This window comes from Phyllopteryx taeniolatus, chromosome 9 (genome assembly GCF_024500385.1).
Source record: "Phyllopteryx taeniolatus isolate TA_2022b chromosome 9, UOR_Ptae_1.2, whole genome shotgun sequence".
Classification (NCBI taxonomy): Eukaryota; Metazoa; Chordata; class Actinopteri; order Syngnathiformes; family Syngnathidae; genus Phyllopteryx; species Phyllopteryx taeniolatus.
Window position 1 is genome coordinate 11,102,970 of NC_084510.1, and position 16,527 is coordinate 11,119,496.

At 40.2% G+C, this 16,527-nt stretch overlaps 1 long non-coding RNA gene across 1 annotated transcript; it reads right to left on the bottom strand.

The window, feature by feature from the left end:
* Positions 1 to 2,901: 2,901 nt before the first annotated feature.
* LOC133483035 (uncharacterized) lies at positions 2,902 to 14,166 on the bottom strand. Its single transcript, XR_009789996.1, has 3 exons — positions 13,912 to 14,166; positions 3,534 to 3,644; positions 2,902 to 3,234 (listed from the first exon to the last, which is right to left on the bottom strand). It is a non-coding gene; the product is annotated as an uncharacterized LOC133483035 (long non-coding RNA).
* Positions 14,167 to 16,527: the final 2,361 nt, after the last annotated feature.

Consider the following 16,527-nt stretch of genomic DNA (forward strand, 5'->3'; position numbering starts at 1 on the left):
ATTGGCTGGCGACCAGTTCAGGGTGTGTACCACCTCTCGCCCAGAGACAGCTGGGATAAGCTCCAGCGCGCCTGTGACCCTAGAGAGGATCAACGGAACAGAAAATGGATGGATGGATAGTTCTTTCCTTTCCACATAAAGTTTACAGCTCATTGTTCTGTTAAATCCAGGACATCAGAATCATGACAGAATAGTGTCACTCGTTACTCGTAAATCTATGCAGTGGCCATCCCTCCCACAATAATCTGAAAATTGTATGACACATTATCCCAGCTGCCTCCAATCATAGACAATACAAATGTCACCCATCTATAAAACATATTCTCTACAGAGACACAAGCAAGTTGAGAGAGAGCTTCCCTGCTTTTAATTCAAATTTGTAAAAAAAAAAAAAAAGATAAAGTACAATGTATCTAGAAAGGAACTTTCAAGGTGGAATTCACACACAAAAATGAAGAGAAGTTTGATAAGAAGGGAGAAGCCGCAAACCAGTCAGCAGCTAGTTAGCTAGCTAGTTAGTGGCTTACACAAGCAGTCAAACTCAAAGAAGTACAACAGAGTAAATCATTCAATGCCGATTAAACTGAGCTCTAGTGATTGTGTGTTTATGACTTTCAAAGAATTTTCTGACATTCTAGTTAAATTCTGTTTCTTGTCCTCTTTGGAGCCTTTTTGATCAATTGCTACGTACAGTACATACATGTAAGTGCATCAGATAAGGGAATTGTTCGAATGAGCAACTTGGTTCAACTAATTATGTTGGTTTTAATGGCTAATACTTTATGATTTCTGTTTCTCTTCCTTCATCCTCTTCATTGGACAAAGAACTAAAAGTTGCTGCCGCTTTCTAATATAGTCCCTAAGCATTATTGTATGCATGCTTCAGATTAAAACTTAATGACCGAATCAAGTGGCGGAGAAGTGTATTTTTATTTTAGAACACACATATTTGCAGTGCATTCATTTATTATTAAATGTTGCTATCATCATATATATTTTTTGGTCTTCCAACAGCTTGTCTTTCCCTGGGGCCTTTTCTTTTGTCATCACTCAACATTTGTTTTTCCACTTCCAGCTATTGGGTCACAAGCACAAGTTTAGGACACGCACATGAAAATCCACAAAATGGAGGCGGGCTGCATATAAACAAGCAATATACCCTCATCGAGTGTCTCTCTCAAAATACATGTTTAAAACCACAGTAATTGGACAGTGAGTGAATGTGTTGGACGAATCAGGATCAGAAAGTCTTTCAGGTTTCTTGCACATTGTGTGTCGACGGGACACAAAGCAGAAGAATGACAGGAAAACATCTTTCAGGAAATGATGGTCTGAAGAGCCTTTGTGTTTTAAAACCTCCAGTGTTCTGACTGAACTGAACGCATGCATGCTTAGTTCAGACCAATAGAGCTTCCATCTTTGTATATATTAGACATGTTCTGTTCAGTGATCAGTTTTGGATTTTCTGTTACAGAGAAAAACAGTCTCAATTGTTTTCTTTACTTTTCAGAAAAACAATAACTAGACGCGAGTGTGTGTGTGTATGTATGTGTGTGTGTGTGTGTGTGCGCATGCATACCGAGAGGGAATGTGTGCAACAGATCCACATCTCGGCTGGGGCACAAGTTGTGCTGCATAGAGGACACACTGCTGCTCCCACAAGGACTTGTCCAAACTTGGTGACACATATGGTTCAGTTCTGCACTGCTTTTGAGCTCATTGATCTGACTATATGGCCATAAAGAGTTTTGATGATGTTCTCAAAACGATCGCCCTGTGATTGTCTCGTGATTGTTATCAGCTATTTCGGCTATAGGATAAACTGGACCTCCACCGCAACCCTGAAAACGATAAGTACAGGAGATGGTTGGATTGATGGATTTGATTTGAAACCCTAACAGACTCGAGGACATTTTAATTTAAATGGTAATTTACTAAATAATGGCGACGACACAGTAATTCCACCAAATATATTGTGCAGGAGATGAGTTGCAACCAATAGATTGCTGACAAATCCTGTCAAAGTGTGACTACTAAGCTGTGCTGCTTTAGGCATTTTTGCTAGGATATAGTAGCATAATTGGAAGGCCTAATGCATTTCCGTGAACTATTATTTCAAATGAGGAAGACTGGTTTCAAATAACAGGTACTGCACTTAAAGAAACTCATTGAGCATTTGACTGATCGACCTCGACCATTTTGACTAAAGTCCGGTATGCTACAAACGAATCGGGCTGATTTGAAGCCTGATTTCCCCACTTCTGGACAAGAAAGCAAAGCTCTGAGCTGCTCAGAAAAACGGGCGGGCCAACAAACATAAATGCTAAACATGTTCAATAGTTACGAAAGATCTCGTGGTGTGGGGTCAACACTGAGGACATCCGAGCCACGGACCCTCTGAGTTTGACAGAACAATAGCAAATCAGGACGGGAGTTGCAGGTCATGCTCCTGTCAGTCTTCGGAAATGAAAGACCAACTCTTTGAAAATGTGTTAGTACAACGTGTCCTCCAGGTCTCTTACCACAATAGAAATGACAAGGAGAAGAATTGTCAAGAAATTGCTAGGCTAATTCTTCTTAGAATTTTATGACATTCAGAAATCTTACAGGTAAATTAGGTCATGTTTTGATTGCGCTCGACTGCTGGTTTGGGGGAAGGGACTCATGTTTAGGGTTTATCACATAAGATCATAACATCCTTGAAACTCGTGGGAACATTGTAGTTGTGACAATGATCAGTTACATATTGTGGCTGGTATGCTTTCACTTTAGCTTCCTGGGCTGTCCTATGTAAAGCTAGAAAAGGACTATGTGAGGTTTCTTTTTATGTTGTGTTTGATTTATTTGTTCATGAATGTTTATAAGCAATAAATAACACTGATCACAAAAGCAGCCTATTTTGTGTTTATTGTTCTTGTTCTCTGTGATTGTCATGAGGAAAATGATACCACACATTAAAGAAAGGTAATGCTATTTGTTCGTGTACATCTTCACAGAGCACATCTGGTTTCCCCCCAGATTAAACATCTCGAATGTGACCCGAGCTGGAAGCGATTTGTTCACCAGCAGTGCCGTCACTGTTGCCAAAAGGAGCGTGGGCGGGACCATGGCGAGGGAGGTGATGATTCCTGTGGAAGGGTAAGCTGAGTGCAGGGAGTTCATTTGGCGTTGAAAGTTTGTTTGGTCAGTAGTATGACACTTTTTGCTTTTTCTGATCACTTACTGCAACTTTATCTGTGTCAAAAAAAAAAATAAAGAGTTATTTGTTGTTACTTTACGGTACCCCTGTGATATCTTCAACACCAACAACTATTGTGGAACACATCCATCCATCCATCCATTCATCCATTTTCTATACTGCTTGTACTCGTTAGGGTCATGGAGTTAAAGACTATCCCAGCTGACTTGGGTGATAAGCTGGTTACACATATAAACAACCAACCATTCACACTCATATTCACACCTATTGACAATCTAAAATATTAAATTTATCCTAACATACATTTTTGGAATGTGGGAGGAAGCCGGAGTACCTGAAGAAAACCCATGCAGGCGGAATAACATCCAACATGCTGCTTAGACATCTGAAACAATGCAGGTTGGCCAGAGACGGCGTTGTTCAAGTCAGTTTCTTTCCAGCAAGACTGTCAAAAAGAGATTCGTGTCAGCCGGTGCAGTGCAACTTTAGCCCACTGGTAAGGCAGACGATAATCGAAGCATGAGATGTGTGGTTACATTTGGCACCGTTCGTATTTTCCTGTTAATACATTCAAAGTTGGGTTGTCTTGAAAAACAAAGCCACAATAAATACATTCTTGCAAGCTACAGTGCCAGAATGGACAAATATCAAAGAATTGCAAACACATTCGACAATGTTTTGATAGGGTGGACAAGTGGTTTGCACTGTCGCCTAATAGCAACAAGGTTCCAGATTTGAATTGTAGTTCAAGCCCTTCTTTGTAGTGTTTCCATGTTCTCCCTGTGCCTTTGTGGGTTCTCACTGGGAACGGTGCTCCTTACATAGTCCATAAACATATGGTACGCATATAGTACTAAATCACCACCCAATGTAGGGTTTACATATGCGACAGCTGCCTGAAATGAACCAGTTTGGAAATTATTGAAATATCTTTATTCAGGTTTCTGAAATACAGTAACACTGAATGTACAGTATAAGATATTTAACTGAAATTACACTTTCAATGCAAAAATATAATTATTGCAGTTATCCATTAATTTTCAAATTTACTGTTGAGGAAAATCTGAAAAGGTTCAAATTGAAAAGGTCCGCATTAAAGCACTTCATAAAGCTGCATGGTCACGTATAGATTCATTACTGGTGGTCTAACACCTTTGTTGACTGTATATGAAGGCTCAAAGTTACCCATAGATGTAAATTGACATCTGAATGGCTGTCTATATAGTGTCAGTCCTGTATTTGACCTCCTAGACCCCTTATGGCCCTGAATGGGATAAAGTTCTGTACAATATGGATGGATTATTTCTGATGATCATGGCGAGGAGTCTGGCATAATGTTAAGTGTGTGTGTGTGAATGGACATTCAGAAGCACACGGTGACAAACAAATGGTATACTTCTGTATAGCTGTGTTTTGCCGTTACACATGCTGACCAACTGGTTTGGCTCTCCCAAAAAAAACATTAAAACCTTCTCCACTCATGCCTCAGGACATCGCTAAATATTTCTCTTGCCCTGCCAATATCTGTGATAAAAACTATTAGCGTTTAAGAGACAGAACATACAGTCTGTCCCTCCAAGGAAGAATTGGTTTGCTTGTTTCAAGATTTCCCAAGAGGTTTTGTCTTTTATTGTCACTCGACAAAGATATATCTTTTCCTCAACTAGCATTACTCAATAACCTAACCTCGGGTCAACATCAGAAAGACTAGATTAATTCAGGTCAGAGAGAAATGTGATGGCTAATCTTGTGTGGTGAGCCAGCTCTTAATGCCCTTGAATCTACAGGGCACTTAGTTTGCTGTCTGACCAAATAAAAAGCAGAAACTGAAGGTTTAAAAGCCCTAAACTGATGAGTAGGAAATGATGTAATTTTGTTCATCTGTGTTCTATTAGAAAGCCAAAACGACTTGCACCCATTGGGGCCATGTGGTGTGTAATGTGTGCAGTGTTCAAACAGTAATGTATGTGACCTCAAATCACCCCAACTTACATGCTTTTCTGTTTGGCTTTGCAAGCCTTAACACATATGTGGAGAGTGGATACTGTGAAACTGAAACTGTCTCTATATAGAATGGCTGGGTTGGCAAGAAAAACTAAGACTGTAAAATTAGGGCACAAACAAAGTAAAATTAGTTTTTTTTTTTAAATAACAAAAGCTGTGTCTTACAGAGACATTTGCGGTGTGTTTACGCTTCTGCCATTTTAATAATGTGATAGAGGTCAATGTTGGCTTATTGGAAATGTCATTTTTATTAACACTGGATAAAGAATCAAGTTATTCTGCACGCACCTTATTGTGTTTTCTGCTGGTTCCAACTAAATCTCAATTTGAGCTGAACAAAATGACAGGATTTGCTTCACAATTCAAGGTATTGTCTTTAATGAATAACTATGGAATTTGACAGGCTCAAGGGGTAGGAGTAGAATAGATTTGAAAGACATTTAGAGCCCTATCACAAAAGCACGAGGACCCACGCAGAGCATGTTTCTGGCATCCAATACGTGACTGAATACACATGATGAGAGAGAATGTTTTTTTGTTGCACAATGACCTGTAGGGACATGAAGACCTAATGTGTGGAATCAACAAACAAGTGTTTGATGGAGAAACGAGTTTAAGATTAAATTCTAACATGGTTTCCGGGATACAGAAAACAGTTTAATTGGGACTCAAAGGGGAAAAAAAGGAGAAAATCAATTGCTTGATCCCACTTTTTATCGGGATGTGCTCCAAAAAATTAATCGACCCATGCTTGGAAAATATAACACTCACCCACAAAGTTTCATGGAAATTGGTCGTGTAATTTTTGCAAAATCCTCAAAACTAATGAAGAAACTTCAAAACAAAACCTCAAGTGCTTCGTGGATGTAATAAAAAAGAAGAAAAGAAGACATTGAGGTTTTAACAGTTTTGACTTTTGACCTTGTCATGAGTGGAACCCATAAAAACCAACCACAGGATGAAAAAAACAAACAAATATCTTTCTTCATTGAGGCGCATAGAGTTCATGAATGCGCTTAAACTCAAATCGAGCTTTACCTCCGCTCCCATCCTCACTTTGCCAGATCCCAAATAGCAGTTTGTTGTAGAAGTCGATGCGTCTGATGCCGGAATAAGAGCAGTGCTCTCCCAGAAATGTCTCAAGGATGGTAAGTTACTTCCTTGTGCTTATCTCTCTAAAAAACTGACTCCAGTCGAGAGAAATTACGACATCGGTGACCATGAACTGCTGGCTGTCAAGGTGGCTTTGGTAGAGTGAAGGCACTGGCTAGAAAGGGCTCAGACCCCGATTTTGGTATGGACGGATCACAAGAACTTTGAGTATCTCAAGTCCGCTAAAAGATTGAATGCTAGGTAGGCTAGATGGGCTCTATTGTTCACAAGCTGTAATTTCACGTTATCCTACCGACCTGATTCTAAAAATGGTAACCCAGATGCTTTATCGTGTATTTTCCGCGTAGAGAATTCTCTGTCCGACCCTAAAACCATTTTGCCCAAGTCATGTTTCATTTCTGCTTTTGTCTGGACCATTGAAACTGCGGTAAAAGAGGCTCTGAAGAACACTCTTAGCCCCGAAGATTGCCCGGAAAACAGGCTTTATGTGGTCCCGACCTTAAGGGGAAGAGTTATCCACTGGGCTCACACTAACAGGACTGAATGTCACTCAGGCATTGCCAAAACTCAATCTATGGTCGAACCACGCTTTTGGTGGCGTAACGTTAGACGAGATGTTATCCATTACGTCAATGCTTGCCAGGTATGTGCTGCTACAAGCCCTCTCGTCAACGTCCTTCTGGGGAATTGCGACCCCTGCCAATACCACAACGTCCTTGGTAGGGGGTAGGGGGTTTCAATATCTGGTGGACTGGGAGGGCTATGGGCCTGAGGAACGTTCTTGGGTGCCGGCTGGTTTTATCGTGGATGACTCACTCATTCGGGACCACCACATTGCGCATCCTGGGGCTCTGGGGCCGTCTGGGGCCGGCCGTTAAGGGGGGGGGGGGGTACTGTCATGGGTGCGTGTTATGGTTGTTGTCTTCCCCCTGTCTCGTACACACCTGCTCCTTAGAGCATCTTCCCCACCTGTACCTCGTTTACCCTAATTACCCCATGCATTTAACCTCCTGTCTCATTCTTTCTGGTCGCCAGTTCGTTGTACCTTGTTGTCACGTTCCAGCATTGTTTCCACGTCACCGACTCGTAGAAAGACTAGACCCTGTTCTGATTATTGACCTATTCTTTTTGCCTCACATTTTTTGGATACTGTTTCCTTTACGGATGGCCTGCCTGTGTACTGACCTCTGCCCGTTTATTAAACCTCTCTTTTTGAAACTGTCCATCTGAATTGGAGTCGTGCATTTTGGGTCCTGTCCTTTGCTCCGTTCATGACAGGATGGATGGCAGTTGACTGGCATAATTGGGTTAAAAAATAATTATAATAATAATAATTTGTATAGCGCCGGCACGGTGGACGACTGGTTAGCGCATCTGCCTCACAGTTATGGGAATCGGGGTTCAAATCCAAGGACTCCAATTTGCCCGTAGGTGTAAATGTGAGTGCGAATGGTTGTTTGTTTCTATGTGCCCTGCGATTGGCTGCCAACCGGTTCAGGGTGTACCCCGCCTCCCGCCCGAAGATAGCTGGGATAGGCTCCAGCAGCCCACAACCCTAGTGAGGATAAGCGGTACAGAAGATGGATGGATGGATGGATTTGTATAGCATTTGGCACCACGGTGGACGACTGGCTAGCACATCTCCCTCACAGTTCTGAGGATCGGGGTTCAAATCCCGGCCCCGCCTGTGTGGAGTTTCCATGTTCTCCCCGTGCCTTTGTGGGTTTTCTCCGGGTACTGCGGTTTCCTCCCACATCCCAAATACATGCGTGGTAGGTTAATTGAAGACTCTAAATTGTCCATAGGTGCGAATGTGAGTGCGAATGGTTGTTTGTTTATATGTTCCCTGCGATTGGCTGGCGACCAGTTCAGGGCGTATGCCACCTCTTGCCCGAAGATAGCTGGGATAGGCTCCAGCATGCCCGCGACCCTAGTGATGATAAGCGGTACACAAAATGGATGGAATACAACAACATACAACAACATACAACAAATAAACAAAGAGGCAAAAATCAGTAAACATTAACAGTAAGGTGGGGCATATATGAGCATGGTCAGATGTTGTAGCCGATCTTGAACAGATGGGATTTGAGTTAAATTTTAAATGAGGTGAGTGTGTCAGCGTTCCGGATGTCGAGGGGCTGGGTGTTTTAGAGGGTTAGGGTGGCGGTGGCGAAGGCTCCGTCCTCCCACAGTGCGGTACTTTGTCTTGGTGTTGGGGGTGAGACGGTCGGCATGATCAGAACGAAGGTGGTGCATTTTTGGCATTTCGAGGAGTGCAACTTGGTTTGAGGATGGTGTCTTAGTCCATGTCCCTTTATGGATCAAAACTGGTTCTGCTTCCTGTAGATGTACCAATTTGCTTCCTTACGCTGACAGGTGCCCTCGAGCATAGGGTATGCCAAATCATTGTGGTTTTTCATATGTTTGGTGTTTGCAGCATCTTCAGATTTGTTTCCCAAGCCTTTTTTTCCCCAAAGCATAATTCATTTTGTTAAGACAGAGCAGCTGTTAAAGTTTACAGCTCTAAAGTGGGGTGGTTTTTCAAATTTAAATGAGTATTCCTCCTTTGTATTATTGAAGTCTGTTATACGTGTACCAATTCAGTGTCCATGAACTGCCAATAACTCAATTTAGTTGTTTACAAAGAGCACATCTGTACTGAGATCTACTAAAGTGTTGTTCCGCACTGATTAGAAGCAAGTCAGATTTGGAGCGCCATTAGTGGATTGTCGTCTTTGTAGCCTGCTGTAATCTTGTTCAACATACCATAGTGACATATTAGGGTGAGATACCTGATGAAAGTGGTTACTTTTTCACTGACTAATGTCAAAAACAGAGCCTCCCACACACGCGCAAAGAATGTAGCTTTGTGCCGCTTCAGACTCAGTCAAATCACATGCTGCTTCTCATGTTTAGCACTGTTTTGTGTCAAAGTTTGCATTCCTGTAATATTAAAACATTCTTGTACAGATGTTTTTCCAGCGCAGTGCTGAAAGGGTGTGATTAACAAGGTACCACACATTGATTTGATGACTTTTCGTGCTCGTTTGGCTTCGTTGGTTTGAAACTGTGACTCTACTGTTTCCATAAAAAAAAAAAAAAAAAAGCTGCTTTCTTGCTTGTCAAGCTTTTTGTTCGTTTGTTTGTTTCTTTCTTTGAGTTGTTTTTGATAAATGCCACAGTCTTGTCTTAGTAGCTATTCACCTCAATGAAACAGATAAATCTCACTTATTAAAAATGTCTGCAATATTTCATTTTACCTCCTTCGGACCATTCAGCCATCACAATGAGTTACATAAATCTTTTGACATCATCAACACCGAGCTTATACTCAACACAACTCAGGTTAGATTTATATCAAAACATTACAGGTCTGCCAGCTAATTCACGTCCTAGATGTGACTCAAATGAGAGGCAGACAAATCTCCAGATAATTCATATAGTATGATGTCATCAATGGGGAGTCAACACGTAAGAGGATTGAAATTGATCCTGAGGATAAACCAAGAGCGTGGTGATGTGATATCGTGATATCAAGAACAAAACAACTTTGCAGTTCGTCGATGCAGGCTGCTGGGAAGACTCGGCAACTGTTTGTTGCGTACAAAATTCCTACAAGACGGGTAGTGTTTCTGATATTTACGCAGACTGATTTATTTCGGTGGTGGTGGTGACCTTGAGACAATATATTGAAAACAATTGAACAACCTTACTTTATTTATTCACAACAGGTATTTTTGTGACCGCACTATCCTTTCTACTTTGTCCACTTTCCTTTAAAAACTCATTTACATATGACTGAGGGATGACTATTTTGTAACTACTGTATGTAATCTAAAGAAAACTTTGCGATCTGATATGCTTCTAAAGCCCTCAATTCTCAAACAGGAGAAGACACACAAGTGTAGTTCAAACTGACAAGAACTGGGTATTTAATAACAGTAATATGAAACATTTGTTCTTAATCCATTGCATTTGGCATTTTTATTGGGGGGGTCAAATCTGTTTTTCTGTCTGGTTCGTTATATTATAAAGAACTATCTGGAGACAAACCTTTGGGTAATTATTTAAGAAATGAATGGTTGAGCTTGAGGGCAGACCAGTGGCTGTCCCTCAGGAAGAATGTTCACATTGGGATCTGGGATCAAATCTTGGCTCCCACCTAGGAGACGTACTGTATGCATGTTATCCCTGTGAGTTATCTTTGTGCTATTCCTCAAACAGTCAAAAAAAAAGTACTGTATGTTAGGTTAACTGAGGACTCTGAATTGCTCCATGATTGTGATGTATAACAGAACTACAGTATAGACAATTAGGAAGCAACCTGAAACTTGCACTGTTGCAGAACACAAATAGAAAGGTTGGCTGTGTTGTTTGTATAACGTGCCCACAAAGTCATTCACCACAATAAAAATGAAAAGAAGAAGACTTTGCAACGGTGCCACAATGCAGTTACCAGATAAAATAAAATTTTTGGCTATATTTTCTGGCAATCTGGATGTCCTGTGCAACCTCTCTCGGATCGGGTTCGGGGGGAGGAGACTGATGATTGTCAGTGGAGATTTGATGCATGGTGTGCTGTGTTGGTCATCTTGTGTATACTACACACTATAAGAAGAGTAAGAACACACTTGCTGATATTTTCCTTGTCATTTAGCACTGACAGTGTGAACATTTGCTTCACTTTGAGGAAAGCCTGCAATGATTCAAGTTTTCACACAATCTACCTTTGTGCTTGTAAAAAAAAAATAAAACTAGTATGAAAGGCTACACTAGGCAATTGTAAGACTCTGAATAATTATTAGGGTTGTTTTTTGTGGGTTTTTTTCCCCCAAAAGCATTTGCTGGGCCTCATCGTGTGTTGTTAACTATTAAAACTAGGTTCTTGCCCACCATGTCCAATGTTTTCTGAGTGGAAACAAACAAAGCCTACAACAATATTTTCAACAAGAAAAAATGATTTCATTATAATGTTTCTGAAAATGAAATAAATATGCTGCATGAGCATTGAGCATTGTAATCCTTGATCTGATTTACAGTACCTGGCAACATGAGACATACTTAATTCAGAATCAGAATCATCTTTATTTGCCAAGTATGTCCAAAAAACACACAAGGAATTTGTCTCCGGTAGTTGGAGCCGCTCTAGTACGACAACAGACAGTCAGTTGACAGAGAACACTTTTGAGACATAAAGACATTGACAAAAAACAGTCACTGAGCAATAAAGGGTTGCTAGTTATCTGGTAATGCCGGTACATATTTTTTACATTTTTTTTTGACAATTGTGCAAAAAGATGCAGAGTCCTCTAGCACTTAGAGCAGTTCGAATGACAAATATTGCAATAGTACGGTGCAATGACCATTGTGCAAAGGGCGCCGAGACTTAAATACAGCACAATTCCATCTTGAGTGTGATTCATGTGTGTAAACATATTTTGGCTTTCTGTAGCCTGCACTGTCAGTGACAAAAAGGACGTGGTGCCATTCACCCTGCTATGTTAAAACCGTAATGAGATTATTCTCAAAATCACATTTGGTGCTAAATAATTGATAATCTTTGATGGTTTATGAAAGATTACATGGTGACAGATCATGAGCTTCTGTTTGAGCCTTTCACAATCATTTCAGTGATGGAAACATTTTATGTGACAGAGGATGCAATGTTTAAATGTGACAATAATTATCTTCTTGCATGGTTCACACTTTGCAGCAGGTAGTTTTCTCCTGGTGGGGTCATGCATACCTGTCCAAAACTGTTGTACCCCATAGACCTGTGCATAGTCATGTCTTATAGGAAGTGGGCATCAGCAATGAATTGTATGTACAAAGAAATGGCAGATAAGGTCACTCGATAATGAGGCTGCTTTTGATGCACTTGGCCTTTTTTTTTTTTAAAACAAAGGAAATCCCTATAACTACTCTGTGTTTATTATTATTATAGTGCACTTGTCCTACCTTAACGAAGTAGGAACTTTATTCCAAGCCATAACCAAATAGAGCCAACTTTATTACTCTTGTTCTGCAGGTTTGTAAATGCTATTGTATTTTACTGTACACAACCGGTGAAGGAAAAAATAAATCTGTGCACTTTATCTCTCTGCCTTTACAGGTCTAAAGTCTCTTTCTGTAGATAGTATTAATACAATATGTATGGAAATCTCTCATATAACATGCTTTTCTTCGTTTTTTAAAAATTTTATTTACTTGCTCTTATTTTGAAATTTACAGCCCTACTTTTATTTAGTCGAGAAAACACACAGTTGTGCTCATAATTATGATTGAATTTGTAAGATGGGTACAATTCTGAAAAGAAAACATGAAGGGCCAGGCGAAACACATTTAAATGTATTTTAATGGGATTGAAATTAAACGGTCAAGCATTTCAGAAAAGCATTATCATTAAACAAAACATAACCATAAAGAAATTAATGATGGTTGTTGTTCAGTCATCAGTCATATTAAAAAAGATATAATATTTCACACATTCTGCTAGGGTATGTATATTTATGAGCAATAACTGTACATATATGCAGTCATACGTACCCTTGTCATATTGGAAAGAAAGTGTAGGCTACACCTTTTTTATAACCACTAGGTGGGAGTGGCATTCTGGAATGAAAGTGTACAGCTTTTTCATAACCACTAGATGGCAGCATACATTTATAAAATGTGAAAGATTTTTTCCATTTGCCCCTATACCTATGCATAATGCGCACTATTTATTTTTGACAATTTTTTGGGGGGGTAAATGCGCTTTATACACAAGAAATTACGGTAAGTATATCCATACATTTTCTGTACCGCTTCTCCTCACTGGGGTCCCGGGCGTGCTGGAGCCTTTCCCAGCTATCTTCGAGAAGAGGCGCGGTACACCCTGAACTGGTCACCAGCCAATCGCAGTGTTTGTAGTTTTGAAATCAGAAATCAATAACTTATTTTGTTTATTGTTCAATTTATTTTGTTCAATTTATTTTTAAAATGGGTTTGGTAACAAGAAAATGCAATATCTCAACATTAGTAAAAGCGTACTACATAAAATGGTGTGACAGTCCAGATCTGGCCCCCGTGCCATGAGTTTGAAACCTGTGAGACCTACAGTTATTGTGGCTCACCCCTGGAGTAAATAAAGAGTTCTCTCTCTCAACTTGCTAGAGTACTATGGCACACTGCTGTGTGCCTGTCAGCTGTAGTGAACTTGTTGGCTCCCGTTAGTCCGAGATGACCCATTTACACAGTGAGCCTTCCAGCAGGACTCGGGCCAGCATATTCCACTAGTTCTGACAGCCACTGAATGGAGCCCTTGACCCAGAATACCATCAATGCAAAGATAAAGCAGGGGAAATCTTCATGATCTTCAAGTATAATGATGGATGGGTTGACAATGTAAAGATTAGCAAAGTAAGTATCAGTCAAATAGCAGTGTGGTCTGAAATAATCTGCACTCCAACATATCTTTGAACCAAACAGGCACTTAAATCTTTAAGGTGCTCTATTCTTTGTAACCTAATCAGCTACCCATCACCTTGCACTCAACATCTATGTGTTACGAAGAAACCCATGTCCTTTTACAAGTGAAGGCAATTACTCACTGAGCCTTCTGCTGGTGTAAACAAAGGAGTTCCTGGAAGTACTGTAGGGCTGCTGGAACTCAGGGATGCAAAGAGCTTGGATGAGTGTCATACATCATATCGAAGCCACGCCATGCTACACTGATGACTTCTTCTCTTGAACTGATGAATTTGATTTCCGTCACATCCATGTGCTGCTGATCCACAGAGACGAATAATCTGGAAAGCATTCCGACATGGGTAGGAGCTGCTGACAGCTGTTGTACCACTCGGGCAGTGTCCAGGACACTCTCTTATGGTCTGTGAGCTTTTCCAATACACTAATTGCTCTTCAGATGTTGAGCTCGCCAGGCCCATCCCTAAAGCACATTCACAGAACCACCATTCTCTCTGCTAAAGCTCCTTAGCGCCTGCGCAAGCTCATTAAAAAAGTGAGGACGTGTTGATGGTGGAACATGCCAGTACCCATCTTTATGTGTTTGTCTGCGGTTGTACGCCTATGCCTGTTTGTATACAGTATTACACAATAAAGAACATAGTTTGACAGTTTAGGCAGAATTTTTTTATTTTATTTTTTTTTGTATTTATTTATTTTTTTGCTAAAAACCTTTTCACAATAGATTACTGAGAGTATTATCAGGACTAATGAGCAGATTCTTTTTTCGGTTGCCACTTTGAATACCTGTACAGTATTTGCAATTTTGGAAATACACATATCCACAGCAATTTTCGAGGCCAGTGGTTCTCCCACTTACAAAAGAATACATGGCTTTTCAAGTAGCACCATAATGAACAACATTAAAACATAGTAACGTAGTAGGCCCAAGTGTTCATAAAAAACAAATACATAAATACGAGGCAAACGTTTTAATCCTAAAAAGCATTCAGTAATATGTGATCGATTTTACCACAGTAATAGTAATAGTTTGAACGTTAAAATTGCTCTCAAATAAAGGAACAGAAAAAAAACTACTTAAAATATTCACTTAATGTGTATGTATAAAAGTAAACTAAAAAAATATAGCCTACTTAATTAAATGTTACAAAACAAATGAAAATGTATTGTACTTGCCATGAGGAAAAGTTCACTGGGTCAAGAGGGTCAGCTTGGGTGTGGCTGAGAGAGAGTAAAAAGAGATTTTGAAAGCTCCACAATTACAGTCCATCTCTTTGAAATCCCAGTCCGGGCTTGGCCACTTCATTCAAGCTTTGCGCTCCCTACGGGCCGATTATCTGATCTGGAGGGGAAGTGAAGTTTACACTGCTGATAACTGCCCTGAATGATTTAGCCTGCACACAAGTGAGGGGGATGACTCTGATGACCTCGGTGACCATTGAGAACGCACGCACGGACACACACACACAACTGTAATGACTTCCCCATTGAGAAACATGGAAGGGAGCCAGCTGATTGGAGATGGTGACATTTAAAGTTAAAGTCCCTTCATTTTGATCCCCATATTGCTTCTGAAACAAATAGCAATTCAAGAATAAATATGAAATATTTACTCTTAGATTGAAATCAAGCATGCAGTTGAAACTATGGCTATGGTATAGCAAATTAAGGACAACCACTAGGGCAATATCCCCCGTTGTTTTTTTGGTTTGTTTTTTAAAAATATTATCCTGTGACCTCTGTGTTGTAAGAAATGTTTTATGGTGAGTTCTGGGAAAAGGCATCAATTGAACCAAAAAAAAGCACATAATTAAAGGGGTTCAACCTCTTGCTGTTGATGGTAACATTTGAGCTTCTAGCTTGAAGAAAGGAGCCAGCCCCCGTACAAAAGTGACGTTAGTAAAGCTGATTCGGAAGGCAATTTTGAGGACCTCAGTCAACCCTTATCTTCAGTGATGGTGAATGTTAGAATTTCACTGAGCCCCAAGATTATTACTTTCTCTTCATTTATACCAGAAAAGGTGTTAAGCCTGGTACACATATAACGATTTTTAGCATCTTAACCAAATGTTTAAATGTGAGCGATCCCACACATGATGAGGAAAAAACTCAGCATGTTCTTCCTGATCCTAAAGTGTGTGGTGTACTCAAGATGACCACACACATAGTGAAATCTCCACCAACAATTGTGAGTCTCCTCCTCAAACCAGATGTCTGTTGTAGCACCAGGACTCAAACACTCAACACAACCAGTCGATATTCTATTTGTGTTCAGCGAAAAAGCCAAGCTTCAGGTCGCTTCCTTATTGACTATCATTCCGCTTCACGTCCCATTCACGGAGTCCATGTCTAGGCCAAACTCGTTGTTGACCACACACATAAGGATGTGCAATCGTAGATATTGAACAGGTTTGTAATTTAGGATCAGTCTATCAATCAATCCAACCTTTATTTATACAGCACATTTCATACTTAAAAGGCAACTTGGGGTGTTTCACAAAGCAGACAATAAAAGACGATGATTTGCCATGCTTTGGCATCTACATATAGACAAATATTGAGGGAGGGGGGTGTCGACTACTTACTGATTTTCTTTTCGGCTCAGTTTACTTTACCCTGCTTTAGCTGCGGCAAAGCCTGAGTTGTTAATGGGACTTCTGAAGATTTAAGAACCTATGGTTTTAAAAGTTGGTGTCACATATAAGGAAACTGTATTTTCTCCATGAGCATGATTCTTTGTG